The 15641-nt window shown below is 38.6% G+C and overlaps 1 protein-coding gene across 9 annotated transcripts in view; it reads left to right on the top strand.

The window, feature by feature from the left end:
* Positions 1 to 15641, top strand: part of CTNND2 (catenin delta 2) — a 930830-nt gene that overhangs the window by 559686 nt on the left and 355503 nt on the right. The gene's annotated exons all lie outside the window — the stretch shown is intronic.

Below are 15641 nucleotides of genomic sequence, written 5' to 3'. Positions count from 1 at the left end.
ATGGTCTAGGTATTTTCTTGTCTCAGTAGAAGCATGCTTTGTCACGCTGTATGTTTCCATTCATTAGAGTGGAAAGTGGCACACCTACCAGGTTATACTAAAAATTGGACATTTAGAAAACGCTTATTACCTTCATTTTTGTGTCTGAAAATAAACATGAGGCTGAAGTTGATTGGACATTGATTAAAAACTTGAATATAATATATTAAAGAAATTGTTATTATGGAGAAGTGTTTCTTTTTTGCTTTCTTTTTTCAACAGTGGTGAAGGATTTAGTGATACTCTACTTCTGAAATTGGAATTGAATTCCTGTAGAGTTCAATGATGTTTTATTCATAGGCATTTGAGTTATGCAGAGCCCCATAAATATATATCTGCATCTGTGAATACTACAGATATATCAGATGCCTGATATGTCTTTGTAACGGGGCATGTGACTTGAATCTGGCGGTAAAATTCATCTCAAGGAATTTTTGGATATTTTCTCTGATAGAGCACACAAGTGCATGTGTACTATATTGAGGGGTTTGCATAGATTCTTTCGTAAAAAGAAATCACGTCTACATACATAAAAGGCATAATGGGACCATTTTACCAAATGGGACCATTTGGTATTCTTTGAGATCGCTTCTTTAGCACAATTCAAACCTGCTTGGAGGGTTTACGTTAAATATTATATGTGGTAGAACCTCCATTGTAAAGGTGAGTTGTAATAAGTGCTCACTGTTAACTACTAGAAATAAGAAGAATTCTTATACTTACATTGTCCGGCATCCTGCTTCTCTAGATTTTCAGTCGAAACAGGGATCTCTATCGTCTTGGTCCTGAAATCTGCCCCAGATCCTTCAGTATTCTTGGCATGTGTGGGTAGAATGTTCTTCAGATAACAACACCTCAACATTCTCTATTTCTTTCTTTCTTTCTTTCTTCAATATTTATTATTTTTTTATTCAAGTATAGTTGATTTACAATGTTGTGTTAGTTTCTGCTGTACAGCAAAGTGATTCCGTTATACATATATATGCATTCTTTTTTATACTATTTTCCATTATGGTTTATCCCAGGATATTGAATATAGCCCCCTGTGCTCTACAGTAGTGTCTTGTTGTTTATCCATTCTATATATAACAGTTTGCATCTGCTAACCCGAAACTCCCAATCCATCCCTCCCCCAACACTCTCTATTTTTAAATAATTTTTCTAGACATGCTATTGAAAACATGTAGAAATAGAAGTAAACTCTTAGGAAATGCTAAATAGAAAAATACATAATTGGATTGGCATTGCTTTATTGAACATTGTTTACTTAAATTGAGGCTAAGCATTTAATCTTCAGTGGAAAGGTTTTTAAATTTCATATTAGGGGAATTTGGCTTGATAGGAACCCAAATTTATGTTTGTCTAGCTACAGCTTCGCTTCTTTATTTTATACTGTGTATTAAATGCATTTTATTTTATTAAATGGCATAGCCTTCTCATTTTATATTACTGTCACTTTTATAGCCTTTTTTCTTCTTTCAGTGTATCATGGCTATTATCTTTTTAAGTTATGGATTATGTGACATATGTTTATTGAGTGCCCACTATAAACCAAAAAAGAGACACCAATAAGAAATGTTAGAATGAATAAGAGTATACTGGCCACTGACCTTTTGTAGGTGTGAACTTATATACAACTCAGTGTTATAGGAATTACAGTTTACTATTTTATTTTTAAGAATGCTAAGCATTGGCTTTAAATATGTGTTAATTCTGAAAAAAAAATCATACCACCATCCTAAGGCCAGGTATAGAATCAAAACAAACAGAACGAGATCTAGAACCAGAACTGAATTCTTATGGCTTAATGTAAAAGGAACTAATAATAATAACCTGGCATTATGCAAAATGGGTATATAAAATACAATAATGCCTTTCTTGTAGAGTTTTTTTTTTAATAAAGGAATATGTCAAAGTGTTCAGATTTAATTGAGACAGCCCAAATCTAATCTAAAATTCTAGTCCACAATCTAATGCTTCTTTTATGATAACATCTTTGCATCTTCTTTTGAATAATGAATTTTGGTTCTTCCTAGGTGAATATTACTAGAATGGGTATCTTTTACTTTGGGGGTTCAAAATTGTTTTTTTCAGCATTATAACTTATGATTTAAACTTTTCCAGCTTTTAGATTTCTTTCAAGCTTTTATACATACATTTTTGAAGAGAATTTGTTAAAGTTTTATTTATCATTAAATACCAGACCATGTAAGCCTCTTTGCCATTGCAAACATGTATTTATAGCACATTACAATTCTCAAAGCACTTTTCCTTACATCTTTAACTTAATTCTCCTTTGTGGGAGAAAACTGATATCCCCATATTTTGTGCCTTAAATAAATGGAGAATTGGAATAAATGACCTGTGGGTACACAGGCTAGAATCCACACTTCTAGGACACGGGGCACGTATTGGCATGGGCATTTATATTTCTTTATAAAAAATAAAATGGAAAAGGAAAGATTATACTCACATCTTTTATGATTTTCTTGGAGGACGAGTAAATGGTAGCACCAGTTTTCTGTGTGTAGGAGTGAGTGAAGGAATGAAGGAAATGATACAAATTGTCTAAATAGGTCTAGTCTCTCTGATAATTGCTTATGGATATGTGGTCTTTGTTTTGTTTTTCCTTTCTTTTCTCTTCTACTATCTGCCTATCTGTCTTATTGCAGACCAGTATCTTTTCTCTATTAAGGAGCTTCAGTGAGGAGTTTTCAAGCAAATCATCCATTTTAAAATAAGAATTTGAAATCAAGGTAGCCCCAATTCAGTCATTAGACTTGAAACCAGAAACTCCCTGTTATCTTTTTTTTTTGATATTTTGATGACATTTATTTATTTAGTTAGGCTATTTTATTTTATTTTTAAAATTTATTTATTTATTATTATTATTTTTTTTTTTTCGGTACGCGGGCCTCTCTCACTGTTGTGGCCTCTCCCGTTACGGAGCACAGGCTCCGGATGCGCAGGCTCAGCGGCCATGGCTCACGGGCCCAGCCGCTCCACGGCATGTGGGATCTTCCCAGACCGGGGCACGAACCCGTGTCCCCTTCATCGGCAGGCGGACTCTCAACCACTGCGCCACCAGGGAAGCCCTAATTTATTTTTTTTAATTGAAGTATAGTTGATATACAGTGTTGCATTAGTTTCAGATGTACAGCAAAGTGCTTCAGTTATACATATGTATATTCTTTAAAACAATTTTTAAAAATTTTTTCTAAGCCATAGGATATGAAACGATTGGTTCTGAAGGATTAGGTTTCTCTAGCTTACTTGGCTGAGTCATATAGATCGGGGCAAAACTTTGGACTTTTCCCTTTTAATTGCCCCTACTCTACTCCAGCAAAGAATGCACAGAAACCTTTTATAAAAGGAGATGGTAGGATCTGATTGCCTTTTTAAGTCAGCAATCACTTTGAAAAAAAAATTTATATATATATAATGTTTGCTTTACAGCCACGTTTGCTGAGAACTTTTTATTTGTTAATTGCATGTTATCTTCCATAAAATGTGAATTTCTTAAGAATTATCACAGCTAATACGTTGTTGGTACTATACCAGATATTGAGTTTTATACAGTGCTTTTAAACATGTAGGCCAAATATAAATCTTTAAATTATATGAAAGGACTCATCCCAGCTCAGTGATGTTGGGAGTGATACGTCATAGCATCCTTATTTTGAAAATGTGATTGATGAAATAACCAGGAAAAAAGCAAGACTAATGTACCTGGTGTGCTAATGATGCTATAAATGTTCTTGTCTATATAAGAAGAGAAGTTATGGCTAAGACATTTACTGACGTAACTTAATGTGTAGGTTGCAGCATGAATGGCATCTTTTAATCAAGTTGGATTAATCCCTTTTCAGGGTATTGTAATCCTTGATGTAAACTACCTCAAAAGCAGTTTTTCAAGCCTGCTAAAGGAATCTAACTTACTGTAAACATGATTCACAATAAAATTCTATCTTCTTTTTGTTACGCAGTGTAACAGAGAAATAAATGCAGTGACACATCTTTATGCTGAATTTGAGTGCAAATTAGCAACTGAATTTTCAGTTGGCTCTATCAAACTTGTTCTCCATGTTTTGTTTCAAGCCACAGTATTTGACCAATAATCTAAAAATATGCGCTTTTAAGGTATTACCTAGTGTATTACTAAAATTATTTTATTATTGGATGTTGTATTAGTACATATTATTAAGTAATACTGCTTATAAATATCATTAGGTAAACCTAGGTTAAGAATGTTTTCCAAATGCTGAGTTTTTTTTCATTGCTTACCTGCCCACTCTATAACCACACATAGCATATAGTGAAATGAATGCTCAGGAAACAAAATATATACAAAGATGCTTTTTTAAAGGTGAAGATTTAAAAAATATTTTTAGAATCTTTATTAACATTTAAAGTGCCATTATTATGTCATTTAGGTAACATGTCTGAAGTGTTTGCAATAAAACAGTCATAATATTCTTCCTGGTTCAGTTATGGGGTGGTGAATCTCTGGGGAGTTTGTTTTTCACTTTAAATGTTCAATAATCATTTATTTAACTGGGGAAATGTCAGAGGGGGAAAAATACAGCATCTGCAATTTAAAGACCCTCAGTGTGAAGAGCACTTGGACGTCATTTATTCAGTTAGGCCAAGGGCAAACCCAACAATTGGCCATTCAGTCTCTGTTTGAATGCCTCTCGAAATGGGCCACTCACCATCTCTTGAAGCATTTTATTAATTTCTTGAATAATGCAAGCCTTGTACACTCATTTATATTGAAATCTTCACCCCTTGTAAGTTCACTCCCTGATCTTGTTTCTGACCTTTGCAGTCACGTTAGAATACGTCTATCCCTTCTTCAGAGACAGCCCTGAGAACAGTTATTACTCCTCCCCCCAGTGCCTTCTCAGTGAGACTTTTTTTAATTTATTATTTTTTTTATTGAACTATAGTTGATTAACAATGTTTCAGGTGTACAGCAAAATGATTCAGATATCTATATATATATGTATATATATTCTTTTTCATATTCTTTTCCATTATGGTTTATCACAGGGTACTGGATATAGTTCCCTGTGCTGTACAGTAGGACCTTGTTGTTTATCTATTTTATATATAGTAGTGTGTATCTGCTAATCCCAAACTCCTAATTTATCCCTCCCCTTCCCCCTTTCCCTGTTGGTAACCATAAGCTTGTTTTTCTATGTCTGTGAGTCTGTTTCTGTTTTGTAAATAAGTTCATTTGTGACATATTTTAGATTCCACATATACGTGATATCAAATGGTATTAGTCTTTCTCTGTCTGACTTACTTCACTTAGTATCATAAGCTCTAGGGCCATCCATGTTGCTGCAAATGGCATTATTTCATTCTTTTTCTTAATGGCTAAGTAGTATTCCATTATATATATAAAATGAAATTTTATATATATATATATATATAATTTTCTTTTTAACTTAAATGAGGGGCTTAACATTCACTTCTTGTTGGGGGTGATTCCGTTATGTGATACTTCAGACTCCAGTTTTGTTATCCAGCATGATTATTATAATGCACTGCTCATGCCACTTGGAAAAACGAAAAGCACACATATATGTCCTCAGCGAGGTTTTATCAACACATGGCCAGAGCTGGGCAGGGACACAGCCCTGTAGCTCTCATTCCTTTAAACTCTTCCCTCCAGGTCCCTCTGAAGGCACATGTGTTCTCGGTGACTTTTCTGGGGAATATTGTAGGATGAACTCTGCAGGTGCAATGATAGCATGTGAAGAGCTTCATTCTTTAAGGAGCTTTTAAAGGTATGTGAGAGAGAAAGGTATAGCCACAAATGACTGTAGTGCATTGGGTAAATAAGACAGATGTGATAGAAGTACAGAGGCGGAATTGAGTGGTTGGCCGGAACCTTGAGGGATAGTTGATATTTACATATGAAAAAATGGGAGAGAAAGCTCTCTAGTTGAAAAGAAAGGAGGGCTGGAAGTCGGGGGTGGTGCCTGTTTGAAGTACTCCAGCCTGGTTGGGCTGGGATGGGAGGGCAGCTGTCCACCCACCGAGTCAGCAAAAAATGTTAGCTTGCATCTCTGTATGCGGATTTTTTTACTTATAAATTATGAACATGGTATGTTAATTTCCTAGGGCTGCCTTGCCATGCAAATTACCACCAACTGGGTGGCTTCAACCAACAAAAATGTATTCTCTTACGGTTGTGGAGGCCAGAAGTCTGAAAAATCATGGCCTGAGCAGGGTCATGCTCCCTCCGAAGGGTCTGGGGTGGCCCCGCCATCCCTTGAATGTGGCTGCAGAGCTTCAGTCTCTGCCTGTGTCTTCACTTACACCTTCCTCTCTGTCTCACGTCTCCCATGCTGTTCCTATGAAGACACCAGTCACTGTATTTAGGATCCACGCTAATCCAGGACGACTTCATCTTCACCTAATTACATCTGCAAAGACACTATTTCCAAATAAGGCCATATTCTGAGCTTCTGAATAGATATGAATTTTGGGGAGATACACTAACTCAACTAACTACACGTTTCAGTGTACTGTTTTACTATTTACACTGTAAAATAGATGTGCACTAAAGATAGAACTTGAAACAGGGGATGTTAAAGATAAAACACCACAATTTAAAGTTTTTATTTCAGTTTACATTTTTAAAATTTCTTTTATTGAAGTATAGTTGATATACAATGTTGTGTTAATTTCTGCTATACAGCAGTGTGATTCAGTTATACGTATATATGCTTTCTTTTTTATATCCTTTGCCATTATGGTTTATCACAGGATATTGAATATAGTTCCCTGTGTTGTACAGTAGGACGTTGTTGTTTATCCATTCTGTGTATAATAGTTTGCATCTGCTAATCCCAAAGTCCCAATCCATCCCTCCCCACCCCCTCCCCCTTGGCAACCGCATGTCTGTTCTCTATGACTGTGAGTCTGCTTTGTAGATAGGTTCATTTGTGCCATATTTTAGATTCCACATATAAATGCTATCATATGGCATTTGCCTTTCTCTTTCTCACTTACTTCACTTAGTGTGATAATCTCTAGTTGCATCCATGTTGCAGCAAATGGTACTATTTCATACTTATTTTACGACGGAGTAATATTCCATCATATATATACCACATCTTCTTTATTCATTCATCTGTCAATGGACATTTAGGGAGCTGTGAAAGACCAGTATACACTTTTAATCATAAAAACCTTTCTTTAGGGATTCCCTGGTGGCACAGTGGTTGAGAGTCCGCCTGCCGATGCAGGGGACACGGGTTCGTGCCCCGGTCCGGGAAGATCCCACATGCCGCAGAGCGGCTGGGCCCACGAGCCATGGCCGCTGAGCCTGTGCGTCTGGAGCCTGTGCTCCGCAACGGGAGAGGCCACAACAGTGAGAGGCCCACATACCGCTAAAAAAAATAATAATAATAAATAAATAAATAAATAAAATAAAAAATAAAAACCTTTCTTTAGAGAGAGCAATATGGTTAAATGTGTTAGATCTGAGTATATTATCACTGTTTTTGCTGGTTAACGTGGCTGACGTTCATCCCTCCGGGTGTGGATAGATGGGTGAGCATAGCTATTTTCTTAGCCCTTGGCCATGCTTGAATCATTTGTGCTACCTGTTCGCATTGGGAGGGTTAGTTTAAAGCTAGATCGTATAATCTAAAACTTCACATGGACCGGCACACATCAATAGCAATAAGGAGCCCTAGTGGTCAAATTAGCAAGGGTGTGACTGTCATCCTTGCTGTGTTGTGGCTTCCAGTAAAAAATGCACCGTCATCTGAAATGTGGGCCCAGTGAGAGGGCCAGTGCCAACCTGTGGAGAATGATCGTTCTGAATTGCTTTATTCTGTTTGGTTAAGTAAATAAGTAGAATTTCAAATGTTCTCCCCTCTCAGCCCAGGTGATGATCTTGTGCAGCCCTGCAGTGCAGGCTCTCACCCACCACAGGAAGAGTAGAGGAGGTCTGGGTTGTAAAGGGCGTCTAATACCCAGGGGAAAGGATTCTCAGCAAGTCATGATTCCAGGTGTGATGCTCACCTGCTCTGTCTTCAGCGTCCGTGTATGTAAAGCGGAAATGATCAAAGCACCTGACTCATGAAGTTGTTGTGAGATGACAGGTGTTCAGACCTCAAGGTCTTTGGGGCGTTTCCCGGCATAGGGAAGGGCCCACTGTTGTCACCACTGCCTCTCTGCTGCCAGCACAGCGCCTGCCTTCAGGAGCACCTGTGGCCCAAGCCTCGCGCTGAGAATGGCACTTGGGAGTCAGACACGTGGAAGAAGTGGGTGAAGGCACAGAGACCGTGTGCTGCCGAGTGGCAAAGACCGGGGAGCAGATCCTGGGGGGATGCCCTGCTGGGAGGCCAGGGATGGGAGGGCATCTGGGGAGGCCAGAGCACAGGCCAGCAGGGGTGGCAAGGAGGGAAAACTGAGACCTGGGCCCTCACGACCAGGAAGCAGAATCGGAAGATGGAAGGGAAGACTCCAACTGCAAAAGGATTTTGTTTGTTTTACAAAAGCCTCCTTTTCAGGATTCCTTTTATCAACTGAAAGGAAAGCAGTGTTTACACACAATACTTGTCTGTGCCCATCTTGATTCTCCCAGAGCCCAGATTACTCATTTTGCCGTCTGTCTTCGGAATCCCTCGTAGGAGTGAACAATTGCATTTCTAAAAGAGCGACTCATTTGTAATACTACGCCCTCACCTTGTTTATACCAAAGCGGGCTCTGGCATAGGGACCTTGGCAACATCCCAGATGCATCCTTCTACCCAGGGTACTAATTAGTTGGTTAATGAGTCATTAGCAGATACTCCATCAGTTGTGATGGTAGAAATCTCTGCTTTGTGTTTTTCTGGTTTACAGGCTTTCCTCCTGAGAACCAGCCCCGTCCTTCCCCTCAGTCCACATGCTTTTGGTAAAACAGGCTCTACCGCAGGTTCAGAAGGTGAGCCTGTAGCTCACACCTGGTCCAAGAGCCACCCACTCATTGGGGCCTCCACCCACTAGCCAGACCCCCAGGGGTGCAGAGGAGCCTGAGAAAATCAAGTCCCTGCTCTCGAAAGTGGGCCACTGGACTTTCCTGCCTCATTTAGGGCAAAAGGCCATCCATGCTACCTGGAGCCTACCACGGGAGCAAAGGCTGTTGTACACCCTCCCCTTCTTCCCAGCAGAGTTCCCCCTCCCCTACCCAGCCTCTCTGAAGGTGGCCGTGGTGATCCTGGGTTTGGTCTCCATTATGAAGCCAGGAGTATTTGTCTTTGGTCACTTAAGTTGTGTCTCTAATGATCTACCAGTGTGTCTGTCATATATCCTGATGCAGTCTTTCCAGAACTTAATGTTAACCGCTCTACTTAAAGCCAACTACACCCATTCCCTGTTTTAGGAACAGAAATAGCATCTTTCCCCTGATTCAAAGCAACTGAGAAGTTCCATTCAATAATTTAATTATCATGAAATCTTTACCCAATCTGTTTATAGGAGAGATGAACTCTGGTGACACCATTTAGCATCAGGGGACCACCTCAGATCCCTAGAAGTCAGAACTCTGAAACATCAGGCAACTTCAGTTTTACTATTAAGGTCCCCAGTAATGATAAGTACAATGATAACATCAAAATAAAGATAATTGATGGTTTAAAGGAATGGCATATTGGATTCCTAAGTAAAACGAATAATTAGTTTGCAGTGTTGTTATCAGCCCTCAGTATATTACTTTTGCTAGTAATTCATCTTACTTCCTGCCTTAAGGTTAATCTCTGTTTTCTCACTGATAACCAGGTTCATACGTTTGTGTCTGTGTGTTGTCTATTGGACTTAGATGTTCTCATACTGAAGAGAGAGTAGGATCTTGCAGGTGAAGTCATTCTTTGACAGGCATTTAGGATGAAGCAGAAAACTAAGCTACAGGTGGGAGGGAGGAAATAAATCTCTCTCTTCATCTTCCTTGTGAAAGAAATGATCAGAATATTGAAGAGCCCAAAAGGAGTGTGAATATTAAAAACAGTGCTCCTTAGAAACAAGCTGAGAACCAAAAATGAGGCAGCCTCTTTCCTTGGTTTCTCAATGAGGGTTAGAGAGGCCCACAGACCTGGAACAGAAGCTCCTAAATCTTGGGGCTCCGTTTTGGGGTCTCTGCCTCTATTTCCCGTCTGCGTGCTCTCCTTTCACTTCCCACTTGATGCTTTCTAGAGTTCTGGGAAATGGTTTGAAGGAATCAAAAGAAAGGTTTGTGCTTCAAAAGGGATCAAAGGAAAGTTGTGTGGGTCCAGTATTGAATAAGATTATAAAAACAGACAAGAGCATCCCTCTTCCCCAAGGTTGGTTCCCACGAGTTGGACCCTCCCCCCCCCCCAGGAAAAAAGAGAAACCAAGAAAATCCAGGGTGACAGAACTGGCTTCCTTGGTCAGTCATTCCTCAAGGACTGTCTCCTTCTAGGGGGAACCTTGCCAGCCCTACATTTGATTTTATTAAGGAAACTGGCATCTACATATATGCCACATAGATTATGTGTGTACATATATTATGTGTGTATATGTACATAAATAAACTATCTGTTAATCGGCTCTGCACACAGTTACCCAGAGATAAGATTTGCAAAACTTACGTAAGAACTTGATTTTTAATGCAACAAAAGACACATAGTAACAAGGTATTGATTTTGCTTCTTGTCTGTTTATCCATCAGTCTGCTTTCCCAACTTCTGTGCTTTGCTTTTATTTTGTTTTACCATTTTAAAGAAGTCATTCTAAATAGGTTCCATTCTTCAAGTCAATATTGATAGAATGTTGAAAACTAAAAATATAAATTCACAAAATGAGAGAAACGCAACATTTGTTTTCCCTTCAGAAATCCCAGTAGCTGTGAGAATATTGGAAAGCACATCCTGGCTGTTTATTTCCGTCTTTAATCAGCATCCACATAGTTATGCTCAACCTTTTGAAATTATGTGCTCTTTAAAGGGCTCTATGCTTCTCAGAGAACATGACCATATTATGAAAAGAATTTCCTTTCTTCATTATTCAACTTATTTTGCTGTAACTATGGAAAGCCAGTCTCAGTCTGTCCTCAAAACCTCCCTGTTTATCCTACCACAAGCGAAAATCTGAAATCCCCTTTGGTCATTTCACACACAAACCAGTTTTAATATTTTTCTGGATGGCTTAAGTCACTTTTCTTCACCATCTGACTTTGAACATTTAATTGAGGACCAAAATGGAGCATTCAGAACTTTTATTGTCTTACAAGGCAGGTGGTAGTTGACTGTCAGTTTGTAACTAATGGAAATTAATTTCCAGCGCTTCTTGAGATGTTTTGCAGCTAATAGAGCTCATTAATTTGGAGGCACTGACATCTGTAGAGAGAAAGTGAGCATTTTATAGTAAGAAAAAGTACATTTGGAACTGATATTTCCATTGTTCATGTTACATTATAAACCTAGTAACTTAAATTCTTTCATCTACTGAAGATCATGTTCAACTACCTTAACTGGTTTGCTGAACTGAGTGTGTTCTAACATCCACTTAATTCTATAAGAAGAGTAGAAGCATGGGGAAGGGGAAGAGTAGAAAGAGAAGAAGATATCCAGTGGGAAATCCAGTGGGCGGGGTTCCTGCAAAACAGAATATTTTATGTATTGAAAGGCATCTCATCAAGTGAGATGCGACATGTGTCCTCATTCTTTTCATTGTTTTACCTTTTCAGTTTTCTAGGGGCATTTCGCTCTGTGCTTTGCTCTTTCGATGTGCCTATTGCTTAAAATGTCATGCTAGAACAGGGCCCATGGGCCACCAGTTTTGGAAGCTCTTTAGAGCTGAAACCACCACACCAAGACAACTCTGATTGTGTTTGATAACCGGGCCGTTTGCCTAGAGGCCCCAAAAGTGAGGGCCTCCATCTACCCTCAGCTGCTCTGTACTGACAGATGCTACAGTGAGCCCCCAGGGTGACTCTCCATGACTGAAATGTGACACAGTGATTCCCAACATTTTTGGAATACAAACACTAGTTCCATTCCAAAAGCCATGTGGGTGCCAGCCCAGGGTAGCTGGGCTTTTACTTTGCAGATAGTCTCCTCCAGCCACTTCTTAGCACACAGGAAAGGCAGACATGAAATAACCTTGGAATATAGGACAGTCTTTTCAGTTGCATAAAGGGGCCCCTATGAAAAAAAATCAAAGTTGGTTTCAGACAAACGTCTGGGAACCATTGGCTTAGAAGCCACAATGTAGCAGAAATAATTTCTCTGAACAGGTGGGTAATGTAAAATTAGCTTAAGATGCTCACTATTATTCCAGTGAATGTGAAAAAGAAATCCTGGCCTTTTACCTTATTCTCTTTGCTTGTGTATACTGGGTTGTTTTTTCTGTTTTTGTTTTTAATTTTTATTTTTTTTATTGAAGTATAGTTGATTTACAGTGTTTCAGGTGTACAGCAGTGACTCAGTTATATGTATATGTATATATATATATATATATATTCTTTTTCAGATTCTTTTCCATTATAGGTTATTACAAGATATTGAATATAGTTCCCTGCGCTTTTCAGTAGGTCCTTGTTGTTTATCTATTTTATGTATAGTTGTCAGTGTCTGTTAATCCCAGATTCGAAATTTATGCCTCTCCCCCTTTCTCTTCTGGTAGCTATAACTTTGTTTTCTATGTCTGTGAGTCTATTTCTGTTTTGTAAATAAGTTCATTTGTATCATTTTTTTAGATTCCACATATAGGTGATATCATGAGATATTCATCTTTCTCTGTCTGACTTACTTCACTTAGTCTGATCATCTCTAGGTCCATCCATGTTGCTGCAAATGGCATTATTTCATTCTTTTTTATGGCTGAGTAATACTCCATTGTGTATACACCACATCTTTATCCGTTCGTCTATCAGCAGACACTTAGGCTGCTTCCATGTCTTGGCTACTGTAAATAGTGATGCTGTGAACATTGGGGTGCATATATATACAGTTTTGAATATATTTGCTGACTGACTAGAATTATACATTTCTTCTGAATATTTTCAAGTTTTTCAAAGCAGTAATATTCTAAAATATTAATCATTTCTGAAAAATCTCCAAATATTTAGCCTACTTTATATAATGAGCAGTAATAAGGTTTGTAGTAGGTGGTGTCCAAGATGTCCCAGATCACACTGTCATCTGGTGCTCACACCTTTGTGGGCCCTCTCTCACTCTGAATCAGAGGTGGCCTCTGTGACCAGTTCAACATCCTAAGGCTCTCAGCATCGCAGTGGAGAGGTCTGCATGGGGAAGAACCAATTGGCCCACCATGTGACGGAGCCACTTTCAAAGCAGATCCCCCAGTGCCAGTCAGGCCTTTGGGTCTTCCAGCTTAGATCCCAGACATTGTGGAGTAGAGACTAATTGTCCCTGCTCTTCTCTGTCTTGAATTACTGCACAAAGAAGCCATGAGATAATTAATGATGCTTATTGTCTTTAGCCTTTGAGTCGTGGGATGATTTGTTATGCTTAATCTGACTGGTCATCTCACCAAGGTAGTCGGCCTTTCCTTCCAGTATCTTCTGTGAATCCCCCTTTCCCCTTTTCTTGTTTGAACCCAAGCATCCATCAAAGGGTGAAGGGATAAACAAAATGTGGTCTGTACACTGGATTGAATATTATTCAGCCTTAAAAAGGAAGACACATGTTACAACATGGATGAGCCTTAAAGACGTTATGATAAGTGAAATAATCCGGATATAAAAAGACAACTCCTGTATGATTCCACATGTATAAGGTCCCTAGAGTAGTCAAAAACAGAGAGACAGAAATTAGAGTAGTGGTTGCCAGGGGCAAGGAGGAGGAGGGAGTTGGGAAGTTTGTGTTTAATGGATAGAGTTTCTGTTGGGGATGATGAAAAAGTTCTGCACAGGGATGGTGGTGGTTGCACGGCAGTGTACGGCGAACTGTAGACTTAAAAATGGTTGAAATGGTAAATTTTACGTTACGTTTATTTTACCACAATAAAAAGGAAAGAAATAAAACAGCCAGCTAAAGGCTGCCCAGGCACTACTAATAGACAGAAACCAAGGTCATCTGGAGGAGCAGCAGATGGGACCATGGGGAAGAAGAATGAATGGAAATGGCTCCGGGGCTCTTGAACGTAACCCCTTGCAAAACAGTGCCTTCCACCACTTTGTGGGAAGCTCTGGAGCCCATTTGTAAGGAGAACATACTCAGTGTCCTATATCATTTATTACTTGCCAGATATGTTACCTAATATGAGCTCTTTAATCTCTTGTTAACGTTTTCTTTTCTTTTTTTAATTTTCTGTTGGCACATCGTTGATTAACAGTGTTGTGTGAGTTTCGGTGTACAGCAAAGTGATTCAGTTATACATATACTTTTAATATGCATAATATACACTTATACATAGATATTTAATCTTATGATTAAGTAAAATAATAATATATTATAATCGTATATTAGCTAATGTATTAGCTGTAAGACTCACAGTTAAAATCATGAATGTGAAGGAGCTTCTTCAATGAGATGGCACAATATTATTCTGTAGAATAAAACTAGTTATTAATATTATTTGAGAAATACTACCTAAGGGTTATAAGTTTGAAATGTTTTCATTCAGTCATTTAACAAATATTTATTGGGTACCAACAGCCAGCCAGCACCCTTTTGGACACTAGAAACTTTTGGATAGGAGCGATGAGGTAGGAATATTAACTAGGAAACAAATAGGAAAAAATCTCATTTGAAATCGTATAAACTTAAAAATAAATCAAATTTAAACAAAAACTATCTGCTACAGTTTTATTAAAAATGTCCCTTAGTAACTGGTTATACCAGCTACCACATAATTCTATTTTGATAACCTCAGGAGCTCCTACTGTGGTTTTTGCTTTCAGAGCCTAAGTTCTATTTCATGGCTTCTCCTGGGGTTCGTTTTCCCTCACGCTGAAGATGAAGGCGGTAACTCAGACCTCAAAGGTCCTAAATCAGAAAGCCTGCAACCAACACAAACCAAGCAGACAGAAAAGAAAAAGCGTCCCATTTCTCCCAGGAGCCAACAGACCTCCTATTCCTGTCTCTTCTTGACAAAAAAGTCTGCTGTATTTCAAGCCAGGCTATTTTATATCAGAAAAGAAGTCATTAAGATAAGTGGCAATTAACATCTCTACTGCAGTAAAAATGCTTCTGACTTTAAAGAAGAAAATGTAAAACATAGGCTCTTTTAGATAAACTACCATGTTTCTGCAGGGGGCCTTCCAAGATACTTGCTGGGCTTTGTTTTGAAGATTATTGAAACGTAACCAGATTTAAATTCACCATAAATCAGCGTGAAAGAAATAGGCAGTACTGCTAATATTGTCAAAGTGGCCATTAGGAGCACAGAATCTGGGCGTGTCTGTGAAGCAGTGTGCACGCTCACACACAGGCTAGACCTGCCCTGTTTAAGTAACTGCGAATCCTTGATGACTATAAATTTTCATTTGTATCCATTAGAAAGGAAAGGAGTTTCTGTTTGATTACCCTACACTGTTGCTTTAATAAAAAAGAAGGCAAAGCATGCAACATATAATGAGACCCTTAGGTACATCTCCATAGAACATACAGGTC

Source organism: Globicephala melas, chromosome 3 (assembly GCF_963455315.2).
Source record: "Globicephala melas chromosome 3, mGloMel1.2, whole genome shotgun sequence".
Taxonomy (NCBI): domain Eukaryota; kingdom Metazoa; phylum Chordata; class Mammalia; order Artiodactyla; family Delphinidae; genus Globicephala; species Globicephala melas.
The sequence above is the reverse complement of the archived record's forward strand: the minus strand, read 5'-3'. Positions and strand labels throughout refer to the sequence as shown.